Genomic DNA, 25619 nt, shown 5'->3' with positions numbered 1-25619 from the left:
AGAGGATGTGGTTAGTGCAGTTAGTATAGCTGTGTTTAAAAAAGGATTGGATAAGTTCTTGGAGGAGAAGTCCATTACCTGTTATTAATTAAGTTCACTTAGAGAATAGCCACTGCTATTACTAGCAACGGTAACATGGAATAGACTTAGTGTTTTGGGTACTTGCCAGGTTCTTATGGCCTGGATTGGCCACTGTTGGAAACAGGATGCTGGGCTTGATGGACCCTTGGTCTGACCCAGTATGGCACGTTCTTATGTTCTAGGTTTTAATAATGCACAATCATCAAACCTTTTCCATTGGAAAGAAATCAGTAGAACTAGGGGTCACGAAATGATACTTCAAGGACGATGACTCAGAACCAACATCAGGAAATATTTCTTCATGGAGAAAGTGGTGGATGCCTGGAACGCCTTTCCAGAGGAGGTGGTGAAGATGAAAACAATGAAATAATTCAAAGGGGCTTGGGATAACACTGTGGATCCCTAAAACTAGAGGATGGAAATGAAGAAAAGTGCATGGAAGTAACTTGCTGTTGCGGCAGTTACTACCCTTAACCAATAATCCTTCATACTGTTAATGCAATTCCATCAGTGTTCTCTGCTTCAATGACAGGAGAAAAGGGGAATGGGATTCAGTCAGCAACCAACAAGGGCCCAGACATTTATGGTCTGGGAGAAACAAATAAGCATGGGGGTAACTTCTGGTGCGGTGGTTACTACCCTTAACCAATAAGCCTACATACTGCTAACGCAACTCCATCATTGCTCTCTGCTTCAACAGCAAGGAGTTACAGGGAATTTGATTCAGACAGTAACCAACAAGGGCCCTGACTTTTATGGTTTGGGAAACTGATAAGCATGGGGGTAACCTACACAGCACGGCAGATACTAACATGAGCTTGCTGGGCAGACTGGATGGACCATTTGATTATTTTCTGCTGTCATTTCTATGTTTCTATGTGTTTGTGTGTGTGTGAGAGAGAGAGCAAAGGAACGTGTGTATATGTGTGTTTGTATAATTGAACACACGAGAGAGCGTGATCGAGTTTGCATGTCCGTAAGAGCGAGAGCAAAAGAGCATCTGTATATATATGTGTGTGTGTATGATTGAGCATGTGAGAGTAAGAGTGCCAAGAAGCATGTGTGTGTGTGTATTTGTGTGTGTATCATTGAGCATGTGTGAAAGAGAGAGCAAACAAACTGTGTGCATGATTGAACATGAGAGAGCGAACAAGCATATATATGTCTAACTGAGCATGTGAGAGAGTGAATAAGCATGTGTGTGTGCATAATTGAGCATGTGTGTGAGACAGCGAACAAGCTTGTGTGAATGAATACGTGAGAGAGAGAAAGAGAGAATGACATGTGTATGACTGAGCATGTAAGAGCGGGCGTGTGTGTGTGTGTGTGTGTGTGTAAAATCAAACATATGAGAGAGAGCAAATGAGATGTATGTATGCATGACTGAGCATGTGAGAGTGAATGAGCATATGCATGTATGATTCACTATTTGAAAGAGTGAACAAGCGTGCATGTATTATTGTGCATGTGAGAGTGAGTGAGCGAGTGAATAAGCAAGTGTGTCTAAGAGAGGAGAAAGTTTGTGCACAACAGCCTCCTCACCTCTCCCAACTGATCCACGACAATCTCAGAACATCTGAAAAGCATGGGATTTTTTTTAAATCCTTATTAGTTTTAATTATTGGATGTTATTTGATGCATATGCTGTTTTGAAACATTTTATTGTCATTTGGAAAAGTTTTATATGAGTTTTTAATTATTGGATGTTATTTATTGATCAGCTGTTTTGAAATATTTAATTTTATTAGTATGGTTTTACTATTATGATTGATGAGTTATATTTCTTGATTTCATAGTTTGATATTTTATGAGGACTGGTGATATTTCAGTTTTTCCCTTGTTGCACTGCATACAGAGTCTGACTTGCTGCGGTTTCCAGTTCAGTTTTTGTCTGCACATTTCTAGTTATACTTTATGGTCACTTTATTCTGTATTTGGTGAGGGACTATCTGTATTCTGCATGTGTGACCGAGATAAGGTATTCTGCTAGCATGTAGTTTCAATGCAGAGATATATAGCAGTCTGGCTTGTTTTGTTTTCCTAATCGGAGGTGTATTGGTATTTTAGGACCTGGTGTAATGTTTGCAGTGTTGCCTTTTCATAGGTAGTGTTGTTACTGTTTTGAGTGATAGCAGTTAGTGCTGCTTAGGTATGAGAGTTTTATTATATTGTAATTGTAATTCAGTTTTCCCTAATACCTATAGGTTCAGAATGGGGGGGGGGGGGTGTTTCACTTTTTTTTGCAGGGTTTTCTGATTGGCACCAAGGTAGTGTATGTAAATATAATATACATGCTGTAAGTGATTTTGTTTTTACCTCAGAAAGCCCTTTTTCATGTAAATTCTGTAATTTTTTTTTTTTCAATTATTCTTTATTTTTTTTTCAATGATTCCATCATGAAACACATTTACATATTATGTATCACAACCATCCAAAATTAAGGCAAACACATAAACCAAACTTTAAATATATCATATGATGTGATACGAAGCATAATAGGGGGAGAACATCTTCCAAATCAAAATAAAGGAAATCTAACATCTAAGTAGCCCTCTATTCCCTATAGGGCTACCTCTAGACATCAGCTTGATCTATAATAAGAGAAAGAGATTATTTACTTCTTTTAGGGACCATTTACCTCTAATATTCCTGCATTAGACTCCGATTTATCCAATAAAAAGGTCTCCAAGTGAACCGGATCTGTAAACCCAAATTTTTTCCCTCTGTAGTTCACATAACATAAACAAGGAAATTTCAAGAAAAATGTACCACCCAGAGCCACCACATGATGTTTTAATGAAAGGAAGGCTCTCCTCCTTGCTTGGGTGGCTCTGGCTACGTCCGGGAATATCTGGATTTTATGTCCACAAAAGGAGACATCTTTATTGATGAAAAATTTTCTGAACATTCTATCCTTGTCCTGCTCAGATAAAAAAGAAATGAAGAGAGTAGCCCTGTTCTCAATAATATCCAGAGAATCCTCCAAAAAGGTAGAAATACCTAAACTTGGGGGATTCTCCTGATCCTGATTTTGAACATTCTTCTCTTTCTTCTTAGTAAGATAGTATATTTTAGACAAATTGGTAAATTCTTCATCTTTATACATTAATATCTCTCTAAGAAACTTCCTAAACAATTCTATAGGAGAGAGCAAACGAGTTATTGGAAAATTTACTATTCTCAAATTTTTTACTCTCATATTTTCCATTCGTTCTAATTCTCTATGAATATTTAAACTGTCCCGCATAAATGTATTTTCTGATGATTGAACTAATTGCATTTTACTTTTCAATTCGGACAATTCCTTTTCACATTTCAACATTGGGAGAGCGATTGGAGAAGGAGTGGGCCGTTGGCCAAGTCTCCCCGAATTTACCACTAAAGTAAGGACTTTATCTCTGTTTCATCTGCTGTAACCCGTGGGGTTGCCTGCTGAGGAAAAGCCCTGAAACTAAATAACAGCTGCGGGAGAAGCAGACGCCGTTCCTGACGTCGGAGGGGGCGTGGCCTCTTGTTTTAAATCCATCTGTGGCGCGGCGCTGTGATGCCACTGGCGCGACGCCTAAGCCGCACGCCCCAAATTGGCGCGCGGCTTAGTCCGGCTGAGTTCGGGAGTTTGGCCATAATATTATCTTGCCGACCGAATTTTCCTGATGGGGAAGAAGAGGAAAGCAAGAAATATGACTTCGTCACCAGTGCAGCATGTCAGCATCGGCCCGATGGACCAGCATATCGTGAGGCATAAGACTAATCCAGAGGAGGAAGGGATGGGAAGCTCTTCTTTAGCTTCCATTAGCCCAGGAGAAGGACCTATTTTACCACCTCAGCCAACTAAGAGCTCACCCTCACAGCTGGCGACAGAACTGGTAGGATTTAACCCTTTGGAGGCAAGCTTGGTGACACAAGCTGGAAACCAAGGGGTTGAGAAACCTGTGATTACTGTTTTGCCTATTGAATCTATTCCAGTTTTTTCAGGTAGCAATGTTGGGGATGTTTCCCCAGACAATGTTACACTATCTGATGTAATCTTTGCCAACTCCGCGTAAAAGCTCGACAATCTGCCTCCAACAGCTTCTCCAATGAAATGGGTATCCCTGGCTTCATTGGGAGGGTTTTCCATGTCCAGCACCCTGGCCCATGGAGTCTGCCTGGGCAATGACCTCGACGAAAGGACTGCTGGCACCCCGGGGCCGGCCTGGACCCAAAGGAGCTAAAGACATACCAGTGCGAAACCTGCAAGAGTCCTGAAAACGAGCTTGAGGGGGAAAAACCTTCCCTGAAGGTTTCCTATCCTCTGGAAGCTGGTTGCCCTTGGACTTCCCAAGCAGTTTTACCAATTGGTCCAGGTCCTCCCCGAAGAGAAGCTTGCCCTTATAGGGGAGGTTACAGGGCTGAGACATGGAAGACAAATCTGCCGAACAATTCCTCAACCAGAATAGTCTACGAGCCATGACAGCGGATACCATACTACGCGCCGAGGTCTGAACCAAATCATACAAGGCGTCTGCGACATATGCAACACCTGCCTCCAATCACGGGACCTGCAAAGGCCCACCACCGCCAGCGCTCAGAGCCGCGGACGCCTCCTGGACCCAAAGGCAGGCTCTCTGCATGAGGCTGGCACAAATAGCTGCCCATAGACTCAGAGCGGAGACCTCGAAGACTCGCTTAAGCTGAATCTCCAGCTTGCAGTCCTGTATGTCCTTCAGCGCAGCAGCCCCGGCCACAGGAATGGTGGTCTTCTTAGTCATCGCTGCGTCCACCTTCGGCACCTTCAGAAAATCCAAAACAACTTGCGATAGGGGGTAAATCTTCGCCATCACTCTACCCACTTTCAAGCCTGCATCTGGCGAGTCCCACTCCCGGGTCACCAGCTTACGGACCTTCTTTTGTAACGGGAAGGAAGTCGTCGGTCCCCAAACCCCATCCAGGACCAGGTTAACCCCTTCGTTGTCTGACTCTTCTTGTGACACCTTGATCCCCAGGACCTCCAAGATCTGGGGGATGAGAGATCCTCATGCTTAAACAAGCGCACCACACTGGCTCAGAAGGTGGCAGCTCACCCGGGTCCAGGTCATCCTGGTTCCCATCACCCATGTCATGTGTGTGCCCCGGATCCTGACCCACCCCAGAGACAGTGGTATCTCTGAGCAGGGACAGCAGTCTATCCTCAGCTCGGGTCCCCTGCCAGACCCCTGAAGATTGCTGAAGGTCCGAGGGCCCCGTGGACACCCGCTTGGCTGGAGGCTCCGACAGAATTTCCGGCCATGCTGCTCTCTTCAGTATCGCCTGTTTCCTAGCCTCATCCCCCTCAGCTGGGGGGTCTGGTAGCACAGAGTCATCCCCAAAGGAGCAAACCTGCTCTACAGGGGATAGAATGGGAGGGACATCCTCTTACCGCGACATCCACCATGAGTCCCCCTCCCCCACTGAGGGGGGCATCGGACCTGAGGAACGAAACCCTTGCCTGCCAGACCTCTCCCCCGAAAACGTTCCCTCCTGCCACAATATAGAGGGAAACCGAATCCAGGGCCTGTGTTGCCACGCCACACACATGGGCGTGTCGGCATTTTTACTGGGGGCGCCATGGGCCAGGCCGCGCAGATCGCAGTCATCGGCAAAAGGGGAAATTTCCGGTCGAGGAGCCTCCACGCAGCAGTCAGAGCCAAAAATAAACAATTACATGCAGGAGTGAAAGTGCGCTGACAACGGGCCGCCAGCGAGAGACACGAGTAGAAAAAATGCAGTCTACCTCGTCCACAAAGGCCTCCCCCCACCCCTGCCGAGCTACCCGGAGCTCCGGGATGTCGACGAAATCAGAGGGGGTCCAACTCCCCCCCCCTCCAACTGGAGTGCCAGAAAAAACCGGCCCTGTCCGTCCCCAGGTCAGAGTCCTCTTACCTTGAGAAGTTCTTGCATTTCCTTTCTTTTTTCCTAAAAATAACTTTACCCAGCTATCCTAGGAGTCTGAGGAGGACCAGAGAAAAGGGAGCCTCTTCAGTGGTTGAGGGAACCGGGAGCTCCTGGATATCGAAGCCACTGGACCGTTGCAGGCGAAGCTCAGGCAGGAGTGTCCAACCCCCCCGGTCACCCGGCTTCCATTGATGGATGGCCCACAAAGGTGCCTAACACCTCAGGAAGCAAATTCACTAACTACTAACTAACTAGCTGTCTCTTTTTTTACTAACTAACAGATTGCAGGAGTGCACGTCTCCCATCTGCTGGAGACACTGAGGGACTCCAGGCTGCGCTCTCTCTCTTATGAAGCAGTGCCCAAAGGTTTTGTTCTCTGCCTCCATCTGCTGTTAGGGAGACACAACCCCCTAACCCCCTGGTCTGGACTGATCTGGATATGTTCAGGAAATGGAAAATAAACAGGAGTTAGGAGGGCAACAAGAGGAAGGCAGTATAAAGAACGAGGAGCAAAGTGATTAGAAAAATAAAAGGTCCAGATAGCAAGGGTAGAAAAGAGCATTTAGTGAATGAAATATATCAACTTTGGGAATGTGCAGCTCATATCATCTTTTATTTTGCACAGTACAGGAGGAAATGTATTCCTATTTCTCTGGTTTTGCTTGGCAAACAGATTCTGACTTCTTGGGATTTCCAGTTCGTATTGTGAATGAAGGCTCTTAGCGCCAGGATCCCCGTACTGCTTCTGACTGAGCTGGACGCCCAAAGGAGCAGAAGGAAAGCTCTGAGTCAAAATTAAAATTAAAACCCCTCCTTGTAACATCCACCACCCAGCTCATGGTGGTAGGTGCTGAGTTCGGGGTGAGAGCACCAAATGGCCCGGCATGGCCCTGAGGTCTGGATTTATGCACATAAAATATGCTTCGTGCACAGAAATATGAGTTATGTACACAAAAAAAAATGTTTTCTGTGCTAAAAGCAGTTGTGTTTCATAAATCAGGTTTTGAATGCATAAATCTTGTTGAAGTTCCTGGCACCAGAGGGAAGTGCAATTCTCCTGAAACCTTGGGAACTAATTAATGAAATAGTGGAACAGAATCAAGACGATGCACTGGAAGAGGTAGCATCACCCCCTGACCTCACACCAGAACACACAGGGGGAATAAGCACATAATCCATGCTCTGAAATGCCAGGCGGATCAGATGTACACCTCTCCAGGGTTTCCGTGACAATTGGCCATCCAAGATGTGAAAATGACAGAGATCTGTTAATCCACCGAGTGGGTCCAGGCCCAGGGACACCGCGTTCTTACGGGCAGCAGTAAAATATACTTTTTCTCAAGCAGTCCAATGACTCAGTCACAGTGCTGCACGTTGGCTTCATTTTTTGAGCTTCTCCGGGCCAGCCATGGCTGCGGACAAATGCTGCAGTCCCCAGGGGAAGAATCCCAGACATGACACCAAAGCGACACCTGTACAGCAGGGTCAGGGGGTGCACAAGCAGGGTCACTGCAATGGCTGGGCGAGTTGGAAGGAAATGGTCACAAATAGATCCAGTCTCTACGAGAGATTCTAACTAAAAAAAACAAGGAGAACAGTCTGGCCAGAAAAATAGAACTTTTCACTAATGAACTGGGGCCCATAGACCATCACACTGCATCAGTACATGCTCCACCTCCCATCATCCAAACTGCACCTCTCACACTTCTCACATCTCCTATCATTCACACTCTGCATCCTCTATCAATCTTACTTCTACCTCCTATCATTCTCACATCCATCCCTCATATTGCACCTATCACCCTCCGTCCAAATCCCTGACCCTCTCCCTCACTCACATCATCCTCACCCCCTCCTCCCCATCCCTCGCACTGCACTTCCATCTCTCCATCCCTCACAATGCACGTCCTACACCTCCTATCATCCTCACACTGCAGCTTTTTGTCCCTCAACCAACAGTATCACATCAGCCTGTCCCCATCAGCCTCAAATTAAGCATCCTCACATCACCCCCACCCTGCACCCCATTATACAAAACTGCATCTCATCACTTAGTGCACCTCATCGCACTGATAGCGTACCCCTTCCCTCCACTCTGCACCCCATCACACTGACAGCATGCCTCTTCACCCCATCACACACGTTGCATCTCATCACACATATACAGTGCACCCCTTAACCCTCACCCTGTAGCCCATAACACTCACAATGTAACCTTTTACCTCCAACCTGGACCCCGTCATACACACTGCACCCCAGCACATTTACAGACTACCTTGCAACACATCACAACACACTTGCAGTGTATCCTTCACACCCCACCCTGAACCCTATCATACACACTGCCTCACAACACACAGTGTATCCTTTTACCCCATCCTATACACTACACCAGACAGCAAGTTGCTTATCTGTACCAGGTGTTCTCTGTAAACAGCAAGGAACCGGTCACACAAAGTAGATTGACGTCATCCCACAGCACAAACAGAGCTGCTCTCATGTGTGGGAGCTCCCTGCTCAGTTCTCCTCACTCTTTTCACTTGCTGGCCTGCTGTCCACGGAGCCCACCTGTTACAGGGAAGCATTTAGCATTTCCCGAGGACAAGCAGGAACAAATTGCCCCACGTGTGGAGTTCCCAAGGTGAAGGCCGGTTTTTGTATATAAAGAATATGCAACACAGTTGAACAGTGGATGGTAGGAGAGTTGAAGCTATTATTTGATGTTTTAATACTGTTTTGCCAAAGGCACTTGTAAACCCCCACCCATTGGGGGGGAGGGGAGGTAGAAAACAAATAATGTTACCTCTCAGCTGTGAGATTTAGAACAGGCAAGTGTAATACACCAACACAAGGTTCTCCCAGAGGTGGGGAGTAGAGGCTGGAGCAAAAAAAAAAAATACAATTGTAAAAATACCTAACAAATTATTATTACAAGCAATATAAGCAAAATCAGTGCATGCACATTTACGTAACACATATAGTCTCAAACTCTATAGAAGACACAAATTCATGATATTAAAGTAGAACGCATTTATTAGCATTAGCATAACAGAAAAACAAATAAACCACACCCTCCCTTTGTTGTCAGCTCAAGCAAATTAAAAAGAAGTTCCAAAATCACATCTAAATTCTGGCCAGAATATCAGCATATGATTCCTCAGTTCAATATCATCTGATTGTGAATACTTTAAATGAGATGAATCTCTCTGGTCAGAATATCTGCATATGATTCCTCAGTTCAATATCATCTGATTGTGAATACTTTAAATGAGATGAATTTCTCTGGTCAGAATATCAGCACATGCTTCCTCAGTTCAATATCATCTGATTGTGAATACTTTAAATGAGATGAATTTCTCTGGTCAGAATATCTGCATATGATTCCTCAGTTCAATCTCATCTGATTGTGAATACTTTAAATGAGATGAATCTCTCTAGTCAGAATATCAGCATATGATTCCTTAATCTCATCTGATTGTGAATACTTTAAATGAGATGAATCTCTCTAAGTCAGAATATCAGCATATGATTCCTCAGTTCAATATCATCTGATTGTGAATACTTTAAATGAGATGAATCTCTCTGGTCAGAATATCAGCACATGATTCCTCAGTTCAATATCATCTGATTGTGAATACTTTAAATGAGATGAATTTCTCTGGTCAGAATATCAGTTCAATATCATCTGTTTGTGAATACTTTAAATGAGATGAATTTCTCTGGTCAGAATATCAGTTCAATATCATCTGTTTGTGAATACTTTAAATGAGATGAATTTCTCTGGTCAGAATATCTGCATATGATTCTTCAGTTCAATATCATCTGATTGGGAATACTTTAAATGAGATGAATTTCTCTGGTCAGAATATCTGCATATGATTCCTCAGTTCAATCTCATCTGATTGTGAATACTTTAAATGAGATGAATCTCTCTAGTCAGAATATCAGCATATGATTCCTTAATCTCATCTGATTGTGAATACTTTAAATGAGATGAATCTCTCTAAGTCAGAATATCAGCATATGATTCCTCAGTTCAATATCATCTGATTGTGTATACTTTAAATGAGATGAATTTCTCTGGTCAGAATATCAGCACATGATTCCTCAGTTCAATATCATCTGATTGTGAATACTTTAAATGAGATGAATCACTCTGGTCAGAATATCCGCATATGATTCTTCAATTCAATATCATCTGATTGTGAATACTTTAAATGAGATGAATCTCTCTGGTCAGAATATCAGCATATGATTCCTCAGTTCGATATCATCTGTTTGTGAATACTTTAAATGAGATGAATTTCTCTGGTCAGAATATCAGCACATGATTCCTCAGTTTAATATCATCTGATTGTGAATACTTTAAATGAGATGAATCTGGTCAGAATATCAGCACATGATTCCTCAGTTCAATATCATCTGATTGTGAATACTTTAAATGAGATGAATTTCTCTGGTCAGAATATCAGCACATGATTCCTCAGTTCAATATCATCTGATTGTGAATACTTTAAATGAGATGAATCTCTCTGGTCAGAATATCTGCATATGATTCCTCAGTTCAATCTCATCTGATAGTGAATACTTTAAATGAGAGTAATCTCTCTGGTCAGAATATTAGCATATGATTCCTCAGTTCAATATCATCTGATTGTGAATACTTTAAATGAGATGAATCTCTCTGGTCAGAATATCAGCATATGATTCCTCAGTTCGGTATCATCCTATTGTGAATACTTTAAATGAGAGGAATCTCTTTGGTCAGAATATTAGCATATGATTCCTCAGTTCAATATCATCTGATTGTGAATACTTTAAATGAGATGAATCTCTCTGGTCAGAATATTAGCATATGATTCCTCAGTTCAATATCATCTGATTGTGAATACTTTAAATGAGATGAATCTCTCTGGTCAGAATATCAGCACATGATTCCTCAGTTCAATATCATCTGATTGTGAATACTTTAAATGAGATGAATCTCTCTGGTCAGAATATTAGCATATGATTCCTCAGTTCAATATCATCTGATTGTGAATACTTTAAATGAGATGAATCTCTCTGGTCAGAATATCAGCACATGATTCCTCAGTTCAATATCATCTGATTGTGAACACTTTAAATGAGAGGAATCTCTGGTCAGAATATCAGCATATGATTCCTCAGTTCAATATTATCTGATTGTGAATACTTTAAATGGCTATGAAATCTGGTTTATGATAGTCGAGTAGGTCGGATATGACTGGTATTTTCTTTACTATGGATTGTGCATTGAATAAAAGGAATGATAGTGCTATGTAGCTGCTGTAGGTCTTAGTGTTGATTCTTAGTATAGAATCATTAGGCATGATACTGTAGCATGATGTCTCTTCCTTTTCCTTATTCTGTTTATCAGTAACAAGATGAGATAAGAACATCTGGTTTTTTTGTCTGACAAGGCTCAGTGCTTGAACTGCCTTAAATCATGCTGTAACAAGTTGCATCTTACTTAGGGCAGAAATCTTGCTGAAATTCAAGTTCTAATTGGAACAACTGGCCTTGCAAAACCTAAACTAGAAACAAAAATGAGAGTATAAGTGACCAGTAATTAACAGTGTCTACTCAGATTCATCAGAGAGAGTGCCGTTAGCCATTTCTTGATATTTCTCTGAGTCTGTTTTGTCTTCTGGGTTTTTCCAAGCTACGCTGACTCACATAAGGAAGACTGTGAGGGAGGTATCTCTTTATCTTCTTTGTATAAATCTTTATCTTTTATTATTGCAATGCTGTTTGCTTTTATTGATATTCACTCTAATACTATTTGCCTTTGCTGAGTTTTACCATACTTTACAATATTGAGTATTTGCTTTTTCAAATGTGTATTGTGTGTTCTATGATGTAATATACCTTTTACATACTTTCACATAAGGTGCAAAGTGTTATTATTGTTTTCTTGTATGTTTTTATAATCCAGACTACAAGCAAAACCCACCATTCTCACAACCCACTACAAAGGTTTCCATTCTGAAACTTTTTAGGGCTGTAACAACTTATTTCAAATCCAGAATAGGCCAAAAAGTGCTCTCCTTGTTTGGAAATAAAGTAAATGGAATATCTTCTCAGTTCCTATTAATCTTCTGGAATAAACACTACTGCCCCCATGCAGCACAAACAGCCTAATGTCTCTCACACTACCTCTCCCGCCATGGATATAAGACAGGGAGACACCATAAAAGTGTCTGAAATAGGACAGGAAAATTCTAAGACATGATTATCCCTTACCATTTCCAGCACCCACTGTTCTGAAGTTATCTGAGCCCATCATAGATAAAAATTTGCAATGCAACTGCCTATCCTTACTGCTTGAGACTGGGTCCCGACACCTTCATTAGAGATTCCAAGCACAAGCGGTATCCCCATTGTTCTCCTCTCTACAGTGCTCTCCTTGTTTGGAAATACAAAGTAAATGGAATATCCTCTTTGTCCCATGAATCTTCTGAAATAAACACCACTGCCCCCATGCATCACAAACAGTCTAATGTCTCTATCACTACTTTTCCCTTCATCGATACAGGGCGGGAAAATTCTGGGATATAATTATACCTTACCATTTCCAGCACCCATTGTTCTGAAGTTATCTGAGCCCATCACTGATTAAAAATGTGCAATGCAACTGCCTATCCTTACTTCTGGAGACTGGGCCCCCAGATCTTCATTGGAAATTCCAAGCACCAGCAGTACCCCCTGTGTTCTCCTCTCTACAGTCTCTTTTGCCTCCTCAAAAGGAGTGAAACTTGTTGAATGGGTGACCCTTTGAGAGCCTAAAGGACCTATACCATCTAGTATCCTGAAATGAGCTCTAGCCGGTGCCCTTCCAAGAGATCCACCTCAATCTACTTTCAAGGAATCCAGGAAACTTGTTCATTTACTTAATAAGTTTATATTCTTCCTTTCAGGCATGTCAAAGCAGATTGCATTTAGATACTGTAGGTATTTCCCTGTCTCTACAAGGCTCACAATCAAAGTTTGTACCTGAGGCAATGGAGGGTGAAGAGATTTGCTCAAGGTCACAAGAAGCAGCAGTGAGATGTGAACTCTGACTTCTTTGGTTTGCAGTCTGCTGCTCTATTTATTCATTTAATATATTTATTAGCTGTCCTACCATAATGTAAGAACGTTGTTAAGAAATGTTATACTACCATTCATTGAAAGAGTTAGCTTTCGATAAATGCTGTGGCCCCTGAAGAAGGACTTGGTTCGAAACCTGGCCATGTTGGGATTATCGAGCAGCCAAGTACAATTTGTCAAAAGCTAAAGGATTTTTGGATTTTGAAGTTTGCAATATGGAATAATAATGGTGCAATGCTGATATTAGTATTGAGCAGAAAAGTACACTTTGACAGAGATAAAGTTTAGATAAACTTCTTTTACTTAAAAAAATATTTTAAAACAATATTTAAAAATTTATTTTTTTTTTATTGTTGGTGGCATTGCAATATACAAAAAATACAGGGTGGTTGGTGGTGTGATCATGATTATAACATTTTTACTATTTGGTAACCTAGATGGTACCTATAAATAGTATCCACATGAAACTACCACCATCCGCTTTTTAAATTATTTTTAAATTATTTGAGCAGATTCAATCCACAGCAATAAATAAAAGGTTTGGCGTAGGTTCTGTTGGAGTTACCTCCATAATTTGGAGCAGGATACACATTACATACATAAAATTAATCACATAACAGCATAAAACAAAACAAACAATACACATAAGGTAAAAATATATCATCATCATGACTACAGGCACAAAGAAAGAAAATGTCTAATCAAAAACTTTAAGTAGGAGAATCAAACTCAGTTTTAAACAGATATGTTTTCAAGGCTCTCTTAGACTTTCTGCTCTTTGATGTTATGTAGAGTTGTGGTTAGAGTGTTCCATAAAACAGGACCCGCAATAAATAGTGCTCTTTCTTGCATTTCACCCAAGTGAGCTGTTTTGGGGGAAGGGATGTCAAGTAGCCCTGAATTACAGGATTGGAGAGCATGTGATGGGGTATAGACTTTTAAGTAAAGATGTAATCCAGGGATATGAAACGTTATTTAGTAAATTATAATTGCTAGTTTGCAGTGGATATGCCAGTGAAGTGGAAGCCAATGTAGTGACTTGAGGATGAAAGGTATGTGTTCGCAAATGGCCACACTGGTGAACAAGCGGGCTGTTGAGTTTTGAATGATTTGAAGGGAATGCAAAGAATTAGCAGAGTCCTACGTATAGGACATTACAATAGTCTAGCCCAGATAGGACCAGGGATTGGAGAACTGTCTGAAAGAGTAAAGGGTCAAGAGTTGGTTTCAAGTGACATAAGAGGCACAACGTAGCCTATCCTAACATTAAGCTGCTCCTCCACTCATCCAGTATTTTCACCAGCTTCCCTATGTCCTCTCCAAATAGAAGTTTCCCTTTAAAAGGAAGTTGGATCTGCTGACCAATTCCTTAACCAAAGAAGCTGGCAAGCCACCACCATAAAGTCCATGCAACGAGTCCCACATAAAATCATATGAAACGTCCATCAAAAATGCTGTACCCAACTCCAAGTGAGCTGCTTCTGTCCAAAACCTCCCATTGAGATAAATGGAGCCATGATCTGGCCACAATACTGCTATACAGACTGCTGCATTCAGAGCCAGATCCCAGGCATCAAAAGCCTGCTTAAATAGAAACTCAATCTTTCAGTCCTGAACATCTCTAACGCATGTGCCCCTTTCCACAAGGATCATGCCTCCATGAAAAGATAAAGCTTCACCTTCAGTTTGCCTCCCTTAGGAGGTACCTTTGGAAAATGTCCATTCAGTGGAGACTAGATCCCCTGCGAGTAAGAGGAAAGCTCTAGATGGTTTCTTTAATCCCATGATGGGATTCTCTTTCTCAGCTTCCGTAATATTCAAAACCTGCAGGGTTTCAGCAATGATGAAAGACAACTCCTCCCCTTCCTAAACAAATCAACCACTGGAAAATCCTCCTCCTTCCTGGAAGAATATTCCCCTTCCACTCCTGAGCTCCTCTCCGAGGCCCCAGACCTCATGGAATATGTCTCAAGCTCCTCTCCTCCTCCCTTGCACTTTTACTGAAAGGCCCAAGAAGCTCCCTTCACCCACTGAGACAAAAAAGAGGGAGAGCCTGCTTCAGCTTTCTGACCCCATGCAAAAGCCTGCTGGAGAATCCAAAGGAACGTCCAAAACAAGGAAGAAATAGCTGAGGGACTCACTGTTGTACATGGAGGAATCCCTCCTTTCCTCTGCAGAGGGCCAGGCCCCTCCAAAGAAAATGGTGGCCCTAGAAAGGCTCATTGAAGAACTTCACTAGTGGGAACCCTGCTGCTGAGAACCTTACACTCTGTTCTCCTCAGCAACATGAAAAGCTTCCCACTCCTGAATGGCAAACCCCATGGAGTGGGCATAAAATGCTGCAGCTGCATTCCTGAAGTGCTGACATGCATTTCCGCAGTACTTAACCCGCTGTAGAAGACTGGAATACTCACCATCCTTTGTGGTCAATGTTGCCTCTCACACCACAGCAGCCTGATGGCTACCAAGATCTATTTTCTTTGTTCTTTTTTGTTTTAAAAACTTTATTGGCAGCTCCAGCCACAATCCATACTACTTCCCACGGGAAGGACCAGCTGCTCAGCCCCCATCCTCCATATATGGGGAAGCCCCCAAGATCCCAACTAGAGGGTTGGGAAGGAATTGGAGAGGGGAAGATGAGGTGAGGGGGAGAAAAGAACCTCAACCAGCTCCCTCTAAACAGGTCATGGAGGCCCCCTGGCACTGGTTTTGCTCGAACTGGGAGAGGATCATCCCTAGGACTGTCACTCCAGGACTTGCCCAACAATCTTCTTTCACCCAGCCTAAACCAGGCAACAACTCAGCATGTGAACCTCTCCTACCAGCTGCTGGAGACAGAATATTGGCAGGCTAAGTTCAGTAGAAGACTCTATATAAGGTTACATCAGCAAACCTGTTCTGTCTCCATCTGTTGGCAGGGGTATATAACCCGTGCATCTGGACTGGTCTGACTGGCTGAACAACAACTAGATACTAGTAAAAACTTCACTCTTCCTATATCTTTAACCTTATACTCTCTTTAGATTGAAAGGAAGATAACAAATAGCACCAAGAAATTCTCTCTCTCTCTTTGACCAAGTTCTTACCCTGTCCATATCTACTTCAAACGTTACACACAATTCCCTCTCCTTAAGATCCATATCTTAATGCATCTCCTATTAACACAATAACCACGAAATCCACAGTCTGAACCCATACAAAGACGACTTACATACCAAGTTCTTCCAAGGGGCTTGCTAAGGGGAGCTTGCCTTAAATTTGTGCCTCAAGTGAGTTACCTGGCAGCATCTCATTCCAGGGAAAAGACTCTTGCTGGGTGTCTGTAGGTCGGACTTTGGAGCCAGTCCACTATCATGTGTACCAAAAAATAGTTTCCTTTCCCTCCCACCTCCCAAAACAAATAGTCATGATGAGAAAATTCCCAAGGATAACTCATGCAGGGTTCGAGGAAACTGGGATGGCCAGCTTCCATCTGGGTCATCATGTCATTGCTCTTTAAACATTAAATGTTTGTGAAGCCACTAAAATGGCAGCAGAGGTCTGCAGGATTTTTATATTTAGTTTTTGATGACAGTATTTCCCCTTTAAGGAACACTTTGGATCTTTGACTGGGAATACTCCCAAACTGCACACCAGATAGCACGCGTGAAGAGCAGCCAAGGGAGGATTGCCTTAGCTCTTGCATGGTTCAGTTTCCAGCTTCCGGGAGGCTCCTTTCTGAATGCTCGTAGGGCCAGGTCACCTTGTTATGCAGTTGAGCTCACTTTTTGTCCAGATCAGTCAGGTATTTCCAGGAGATCAGCTTGAGTTCCTGTTTGGTCTCCCAGCGGTTCAATGAGGAATGGCTAGGGAGCTTCACTGGTTTCTCATTAACCGAGTCCTGCAAGGAGAGGAGAACCCACACTAGCATTGCCAGTAAAACTGAGTACATTTTAGGATAAAAATAAAACCAGGTTTACATGTTACAAAGTACTCTTAGATAGGATTTAGACTGAGTATATTTTTGCAGAACTTTTTCTGTTCCTAAAGCTGCAGGAAATATATGTATTTAATATAATTATTTAAAAGTCTTATATATCACACATCTTGCAAACAAGATCCCTTGGGTCAAAAGTGTTATTTCAAAATTGTGTAAGCAAACTGACTCAACCTCTCTGCACTTTTTTCCTAACCCTTAAGTCTGATCCACAGGAAAGAAAGCGATATAAAGGATACATTGATTCTTACCTGCTAATTTTCTTTCCTTTAGTCCTATCAGACCATTCCAGATGGATGGGTTTTCTCTTCTACCAGCAGATGGAGTCAGAGAAGAAAAGCTTTAATGTACCACTAGGTAAATATGCTACTGTGCCACCTGCAGCAATGCCCTCATGAGGAGTGGGAACTCCAAATTTCCGGTGAAACTCAAACTTGTAAGCACATTATTAAGGTGGAATTGCAGAAATCCACTGCTTACCCTAGGAAAAGCAGCATGGAATCTGTCTACCGCTTGGGATCCTGACAGGAACTTGTGGCCTGGGTTGGCCACTAATGGAGGCAGGAATGCTGGGCTGGGTGGACCTTTGATCTTACCCAGTATGGGCGGTCTTATGCTCTTATATTCTTGGCTTTTCAGTCTGGAGAAGATAGCTGAGGGGGATATGATAGAAGTCTATAAAATTATGAGCGGAATAGAATGGGTACAAGTAAATTGGTTATTTACTCTTTTAAAAAATACAAATACTAGGGTATACTCCATGAAGATAGTAAGTAGCACACAAAACAAATTGGAGAAAATGTTTTCATTCAATGCAAAATTTAGATCTGGAATTCACTGCTGGAGGCAGTTAGCATAGCTGGGTTTAAAAAAAGATTTGGACAAGTTCCTGGAGGAGAAGGCCATAAATTGTTAATAACCAAGTAGAAAAGCAGAATTGCTTACCCATAACAGATGTTTCTCTGAAGATAACAGGATGTCAGTCCTCACACTGAAGCGCTCTCTCTGTCCAAGCTGAGCAGCCCTAACCTCTATAGTCTTTCCTCATAGGGGAGCTGTTCCATTCCCTTTATCATTTTGGTCGCCCTTCTTTGTACCTTCTCCATTGCAACTATATCTTTTTTGAGATGCAGCAACCAGAATTGTACCCGCATGGAAAACCTATGTCAACGTTTCTAGAACTTTGCCTGAGCCTTTCTGAGTGTGCATTATACCATGCATCCATGCAGAGTCCCCTCAATTTGATAACATTTATTTAACCAATTTCTATTCTGTTGATCTAGAAATTGAGGAATGAAAAATAAAAATAAGTATAAAACCCATGAAGTGGAAATATAACTCCGCCAGCTGGCAGGCGGGTTTCGCGAGGACTGTAATCCTGCTTTCCTCTGAGAACACCTGCTATAGGTAAGCAACTGTGCTTTCTCAGAGGACAAGCAGGTTGGCAGTCATCACACAAGGGTGAATCCCTAGCTATAGGTTGCCCCCAACAAAAAAGGGGACCAAGAAACATGAAAACAATTGCCAACGGGCACAACAATAACAAGTTTTGTTGGTAACAAGGAGGGGGCAACCTGAACAGAAAGAACAGGAACAGGGTTGTGGGAAATATGCGCTTGCCAGCAAGCCATTTCATCAGGGTTTAAACACTAACTTCCCTTCTCCCTGACCTTTGCCTGAATAAAAGCATCACTTGTGCTTAAGCCTCTCTGCCTAGGAAAGGATACCTGACTGTCATGTATTTCTCTGGTTTATAATTAATCCTGATAGCCTGAAAGTAGGGCTGGGTGTTCCCTAGTCAGAGGCAGGACAAAGTCAGGAGGTATAGATTTCAGCAGCCAATGAAATGATCCGTGCACACCCCCTGAGCCAAAGCCAATAGTGTAAGGACTCGTCTGTTGCTATGGGGAAAGTAGCCAATCATGTAATGACACATCATCTGCCTTTGTATGAATGTACAATAAAGGAGAGCGCCAAAGCGTGCTCCAGTCCTTTTGCTGCCTGCGATGAAAGCTGCCTCAAGTGTCTTCTTTGCCTCCATACTCTACACAGGGTGATCAAGCTGCCCAGGGAAACCACCTTGAACTTTTCTCTTCTGAGAAATTTGTTCATGGCCCTTAGGTCTAGGATTGGACGGCGTCCTCCTGTTTTCTTTGGAATCAGGAAGTACCAGGAGTAAATTCCTAGCCCTCTGTGCTGGTAGAATGGGCTCAAATGCCTTGGCTATTAAGAGGGAGGAAAGCTCCGCTAAGGTACTTCCTGATGTGCTACCACTTCCAATACGGACTCGGAAGGCAATTTGGTGGGGAACTCAAAAGGTTTAATTTGTGTGCTCTGCAGACAATGGACAAGACTCACTAGTCAGAAGTAACACTGGGCCACCGGCTTGCATAGAACTGTAGCCTCTCCTGACTAGGGGATCCATTGTTTTGGTATGGTGGACTTGGCTATGTTCCCAATGATCCAGTGAAAATCCCATCCTGAGAACTGACTGGGATATTGTGTGATGGAGTGTACTGACAACTCCCTCATTCTACCTTAAGGAACCCGTTCAAAGTTTTAATCCAGTCTTCCTTAAGGCAGAATGCCTCAAGGGATTCTGGGTGAAGGGAGGTTCCCTTTACCCTACCATAAGAACCCAGGCCTAGAAAGGCTTGAGGAGGCCCCAGGGAGCTGGTAGGACCTCACAACACAACCAGACAGTGGATGTTTACCAGTTAGTTGTGCCTGACACAAAGTGAGCTACTATCTTGATTTTTGTATCTTTGAAGCACTGTTGGTCCAGTTTTATTGTATTCCTGAACTATTCCTACAGCCGCAACAGACCCAAATACACTTTATTTATTTATTTAAAGGCTTTTATATACCGGAGTTCATGCACTAGTGCATACCACTTCGGTTTACACGGAACAAGGAACAGAAAATTACATCAAACAGATTGAACAATTAAACAAATATACAATTACATCCAACAATTGGGTATAAATAACATGGCTAACTTAGTAGGAACTTAGAGTTAGAGGTGAAGGAGAGAAATAGTACCAAGTGGTAATAGAACAATGTTAATAGCTAAATAATAAATATAAATAGTAAATACAAGTTCTTATAATAAATACAGGTGTTTACAGATTACAGTCTTCAAGAAAAGTTTACGTCTACAGAATAGGGTTAAGTAAATAAGAACTGGCGGTTATTTCTATAGGAGTGAAGACTTCAAAAACTAAGGTTACATCTGGATTAAGAGGTATTGGTGTAGCATGTTCAAATATTTAATGATTTGGAATTGTGAGACCAAGGATAAAATTAGGAGTTGTTTGATATGATTATAAAAGCGAGAATGATTCAAGTTCTGGGATGTGGTTCTGAGCTAGACCTTTAAGTGTAGGCTTTTGTAAAGAGCCAGGTCTTGAGTTTCTTTTTGAATGTTCGAGTACACGTTTCGAGGCGAATGTCCATGGGGAGAGCATTCCAATGAAGGGGGCTGGCAGTCGAGAATGCACGTTTCTTGAGTGAGGACTTGGCTGAAGGTACGTGTAAGGTGCCTAAGTATCTGTTTCTGATTGGTCGTGAAGACTCGTGTAGGCGAAGTGGAAGGCTTAGATCTAGCGACGTTTGTGAATGGATGTTCTTGTGTGTTATAGTTAGCACTTTGAAAATGATTCTGGATCTGATGGGGAGCCAGTGTAAGTGTTTTAGTATGGGTGTTATGTGTTCACTTCTGCTGGTGTTAGTAAGAATCCTTGCGGCGGAGTTCTGCAACATTTGTAGAGGTTTTGTGGTTATGGTTGGAAGGTCTATAAGCAGAGAGTTGCAGTAATCGATTTTGGAAAATAGTATTGTTTGGAGGACTGTTCTGAAGTCCTGAAAATGCAGGAGAGGTTTCAGCTTTTTCAGAATATGTAGTTTATAATAGCATTCTTTCATTGTGTTCTTGACAAATTCTTTGAGGTTCAGCCTTTTGTCTAAGGTGACCCCAAGGTCTCTTACTTGAGTGGAATTGATCATTGGTGGTGAGGTTAGGTTGTTGGTAGGCTGAAGGTTCTCATCTGGAGTGATAAGCAAAAGTTCTGTTTTTGACGTATTAAGTACTAGGTTAAGGCTAGATAGGAGTGAGTTTATGGACTGTAGACAATTGTTCCAGAAGTTGATGGTGCTGGAGATGGAGTCAGTGATTGGCAGCAGAATCTGAACATCGTCTGCGTATATGAAGTGTGTGACCTTAAGACTTGAGAGTAGATGACATAGGGGGAGAAGATAGATGTTAAAGAGGGTGGGGGAGAGAGAGGATCCTTGGGGAACTCCGAAAGAGGATTTGACCGGGAGGGAATCCTTGTTGTTGATTCTGACCTTGAAAGTCCTATTGTGTAGGAAGGATCTGAACCATTCCAGGGCTGATCCTGAGATGCCTATGTCTGAGAGCCGGTCGATCAGGATAGAGTGTTTTACGGTATCAAACGCAGCTGATAGGTCGAGGAGAATCAGGAGGTATGGGGTCTTTTTCTCCAGACCTACGAGGACTCTGTCAGTTAGAGAGGTTAGGAGGGATTCCGTACTAAGGGATTTGCGGAATCCGAATTGGGCTGTTGTGAGTATTTTATGCTCTTCTAGGTATTCAGATAACTGTTTGTTGACTATCCTCTCCATAAGTTTGGCTACAAATGGAAGGTTAGCTATGGGGCGAAAATTAGCTGGGTCTGTAGGGTCCAAGTTGGGTTTTTTGAGGAGAGGTTTGAGGGTGGCTAGTTTCAGGATGTCTGGTACTAGTCCTTGGGTTAGCGAGCTATTAATTATCTCTGCTAAGGGCTTCGCTATGATGTTCGGAATGGTGAGTAGGAGTTTAGAAGGGATGGAATCTGTCGGGTGAGTGGAGGGTTTCATCTTTTTGAGAGTCATTTCTATTTCAAGTGAGGAGATAGGTTCGAATGAATCTAGGTTTATGTTCTGGTTGCGTGAAGGAGTGATGATAGAAGGAGGTACTGTGTTACTGGTTGCCAGAGGGGCCATTAGCTTGAGAATTTTGTTTTCAAAAAATTGAGCAAGTTCTGTGCATCTTGATTGTGCTTGATCATCTGGGATAGTTGGTGAGGTGGGTTTTGTGAGCTCTGAGACATATGTGAACAGCGCTTTGGGATCAAAGGAAAAATTGTGAATTTTGTGGGCATAAAAATCTCTCTTTGTGCGAAGGATGTTGTTTCTGTAGTTGTGCATGAGGGTTTTGTACTCATTCAGTGTAGTGTTGGAAGGATTCCTCCGCCATGCGTGTTCTTTTTTTCTCAATTCTAATTTGATGGTTTTTAGTTCCTGCGTGAACCATGGTTTTTTGGTTTTGCAGGCTGGGTTGATCTCTTTGGTTTTTTGGGGGCAAAGTTTTTCTGCCACCTTGTTCGTAATGTTGTGCCATGACGAGGTGGCTGTTTCTGCGTCTGAAAGGTCAAGATTGGCAAGTTCCGAAGATAGGAGAGAGGTGAGGTCCTCTCTAGAGCATGAGTTCCTGTAGTGAATTGTGGTTTTGGTGTTTGGAGATATGGGGTTGTCCTTGATACAGAGATTAGTTGTTATCATCAGGTGATCTGACCATGGGATAGGGGAGCATTGTGGTGGGGAAGATTGTGAAAGGCCTGAGTTGATGAATATAAGGTCCAGAGTGTGCCCTGCTTTGTGTGTGGGACCTTTAACAATTTGAGAGAAGCCCATAGCCTTAAAAGAAGATAGTAGCATATCGCAATTAGCGGATAAAGGGATCACGTCTGTGTGAATGTTAAAGTCTCCTAGGATGACAGCTGGGGTGTCATTTTTTAGGTGTTTGGCGATGAGTTCAATGAGTGGTGATGGATCTGAATCCAGGAGACCGGGAGGGGCATATATTAAACAAATTTGGAGCTGTTTAGAGCTGAAGAGGGCAAATTCCAGTCGAGAGGAGTGAATAGTGGTCTGTAGGGTTAGTCTGAGCTCCTTCTTTGCAGCTAAGCAAAGTCCTCCCCCTCTTTTTTTGGGTCTGGGTATGGAGTAGATGTCGTAGCTGTGAATGGGTAGTTGGTTAATTAGAGGTAGGTCTGTGGGTTTCAACCATGTTTCGGTCATAGCACATATATCCGGTTGTGTGTCCTGGAGATAGTCATTGATTATGTGAGTTTTTTTTGAGATTGATTGAGCGTTAAAGAGTGTTAGAGAGAATAAGGATAGTCCGAGGAATTGGGTGAGAGGGGTTGTCATTATTGGTATCAGGCGTTTGTGTTGGAAGACTGAATGGTTGGCTGGTTTTATCCGGTTGTTGTAGAGGTTTTTGATGATTGGGATAGGGAAAATGAGCATGGCTGAGGTCCCAGAAGATTGAGGCTGTACAGGCGGGTGTGTGCACAGTGGTTGAGATGAGGGCACTTGGAATGCTGTTTGGACGCAATGCTGGGGTTGAGTGCTGGAGTTGAGTGCTGGATTTGAATGCTGGATTAGGGTGTTGGAATTGAATGCAGTTGAGTGCAGGAGCTGAATGCTGGAGTTGACTGCTGGAGCTGAGTGCAGGAGCTGAATGCTGGAGTTGACTGCTGGAGCTGAGTGCAGGAGTTGACTGCTGGAGCTGAGTGCTGGAGCTGAGTGCAGGAGTTGACTGCTGGAGCTGAGTGCAGGAGTTGACTGCTGGAGCTGAGTGCAGGAGCTGAATGCTGGAGTTGACTGCTGGAGCTGAGTGCAGGAGTTGACTGCTGGAGCTGAATGCTGGAGCTGAATGCTGGAGCTGAGTGCAGGAGTTGACTGCTGGAGCTGAGTGCAGGAGCTGAATGCTGGAGTTGACTGCTGGAGCTGAGTGTAGGAGCTGAATGCTGGAGCTGAGTGCAGGAGTTGACTGCTGGAGCTGAGTGCAGGAGTTGACTGCTGGAGCTGAGTGCAGGCGTAGAATGCTGAATAGGAAAATAATTGTTGGGATGAGTGTTGAGAGGATGTGAACTGTTTCCGCTGGAGGTCCTCAGATATGCTTGGGGATGAAGAGATGTGAGGAGTGGTGAGGCGAGTTGTATGTGGTGATGTGAGTCCTGGGCCCTGGGGTCACAAAGGGGCTCACTAAGGGGCAAGCCCCTTAGATCGCGCCCCTTCGGGCGCGCGACGCCGTCCGTGCGCTCTAAAATTTAAAGGGCTTTTCTCTATCCTCTGATAGGCCGGGTGCCTTACGGTGGGTGTGTTGTCGCCAATTGCGAGGTCACGATTGGGTGTGGCACCGAGGGGATCGCGCTGAAGATGGACGCCGAGCAGCGAGTCCGGAATTTGTGGCCCTTTACTGCCTAGGACAACTGCGAGGGCCCTGCTACTGCTGCTGGGGTTGAGGAGGCAGAGGATAGTATTTCCTTGGGCAGAAAAAAGACTGGCCAGATCTTGAAGATCTCCTTGGCAGAGGAGGATGGATCCTGGGTGCCAGTGGAGAGCTGTTGGAGCATTGCATAGAGCTCCTGCATCTGAGCCATCACATCATCTAACTTATCTCTGAAGAGATTCTCTCTGGTAAACAGCACGTCAGCGAGTCACTCCTATATTTCCAGGCAAGTCTGCGAGAACTGATCCCAGCAACAGAGATCCTCAATGCCATCATAGGTTGACCTGACCTCGTGTTTTCTGCACTCCAGGCCCTTATGCACCAACAACAGTAGAATGTCCTGCTGCTGCTGAGGCAGCAACTGGGCCCATCCTGCACATGCTTCAGAATGCCCCATATATAATAGCTCATGTGCAGCTGGTAGGCAACTATGCGGACAATAAGCATAACTCCCTGAAAGACCTTCCTCCAAGAGCATCCATGGCTCTCTGAACTTTCCCTGGGGGCATCAAGCAATGGGTCAGAATGCACCTGGTGTTTTTGAGAGCAGATTCGACCACCACAGACTGGTGTGGCAGCTGATGCTTGTCGAATCTGAGAGCCTTGAGGACGAGATAAATCGTATCCACCTTGTTAACAGGAGGTGCTCCTACATTTTCATCTGTAACTCCACAAGGATCTTATGCACTGGGACTGCCATGATCTCCTTGGGAAGCTCTACATTCAGGAGGATATCCAGCACCTTGTGTCAGGCATCTTCCTCAGTCTGTAACTGAAATAGGATGGCTTCTGCCTTCACCTGGACAAAGCCTGCGAAGGAAAGGTCTTTCGGAGAAGATGGTTCCAAGGGGAGACCATCCGACACTTTGTCAGAAAATTGGAGGAGCCATCCCCACAAGGCTCTTATGGGCCCTCATCCTCAGATATCCAGAAGATATCACAATTGGATTGTCAAAATCAACATCTGTGTAAGGAACTGTGTATGCGGGAGCCCTCTTGCTATGGTGCAACCTCGTGGATAGGGCCCCCAAGTCCTGTGCCAATGGCGGGTGAGCATGTCGTAACATGAGCCAGACTGTGACGGAGTTCAAGAGTTTATACCAAGGCAAAGCAGAGGCTAAGACCTGGTGCTGACAAGGCTGATGGCTTGCACATCACTGGTGGAATCTGAAGCTGAACTGAAGACTGAAGGCTGGAGCAGCTGAAGCTGAGGACAGAAACCAGGCAGATGCTAAAGGC

The 25619-nt window shown here is 43.5% G+C and overlaps 1 protein-coding gene across 1 annotated transcript in view; it reads right to left on the bottom strand.

Moving 5' to 3' along the window:
• Positions 1 to 25619, bottom strand: part of LOC115081976 (von Willebrand factor A domain-containing protein 5B2-like) — a 269330-nt gene that overhangs the window by 219340 nt on the left and 24371 nt on the right. The gene's annotated exons all lie outside the window — the stretch shown is intronic.

Source organism: Rhinatrema bivittatum, unplaced genomic scaffold (genome assembly GCF_901001135.1).
Source record: "Rhinatrema bivittatum unplaced genomic scaffold, aRhiBiv1.1, whole genome shotgun sequence".
NCBI lineage: Eukaryota > Metazoa > Chordata > Amphibia > Gymnophiona > Rhinatrematidae > Rhinatrema > Rhinatrema bivittatum.
Note: the sequence above shows the minus strand (reverse complement) of the source record. Positions and strands in the feature narration are given on the sequence as shown.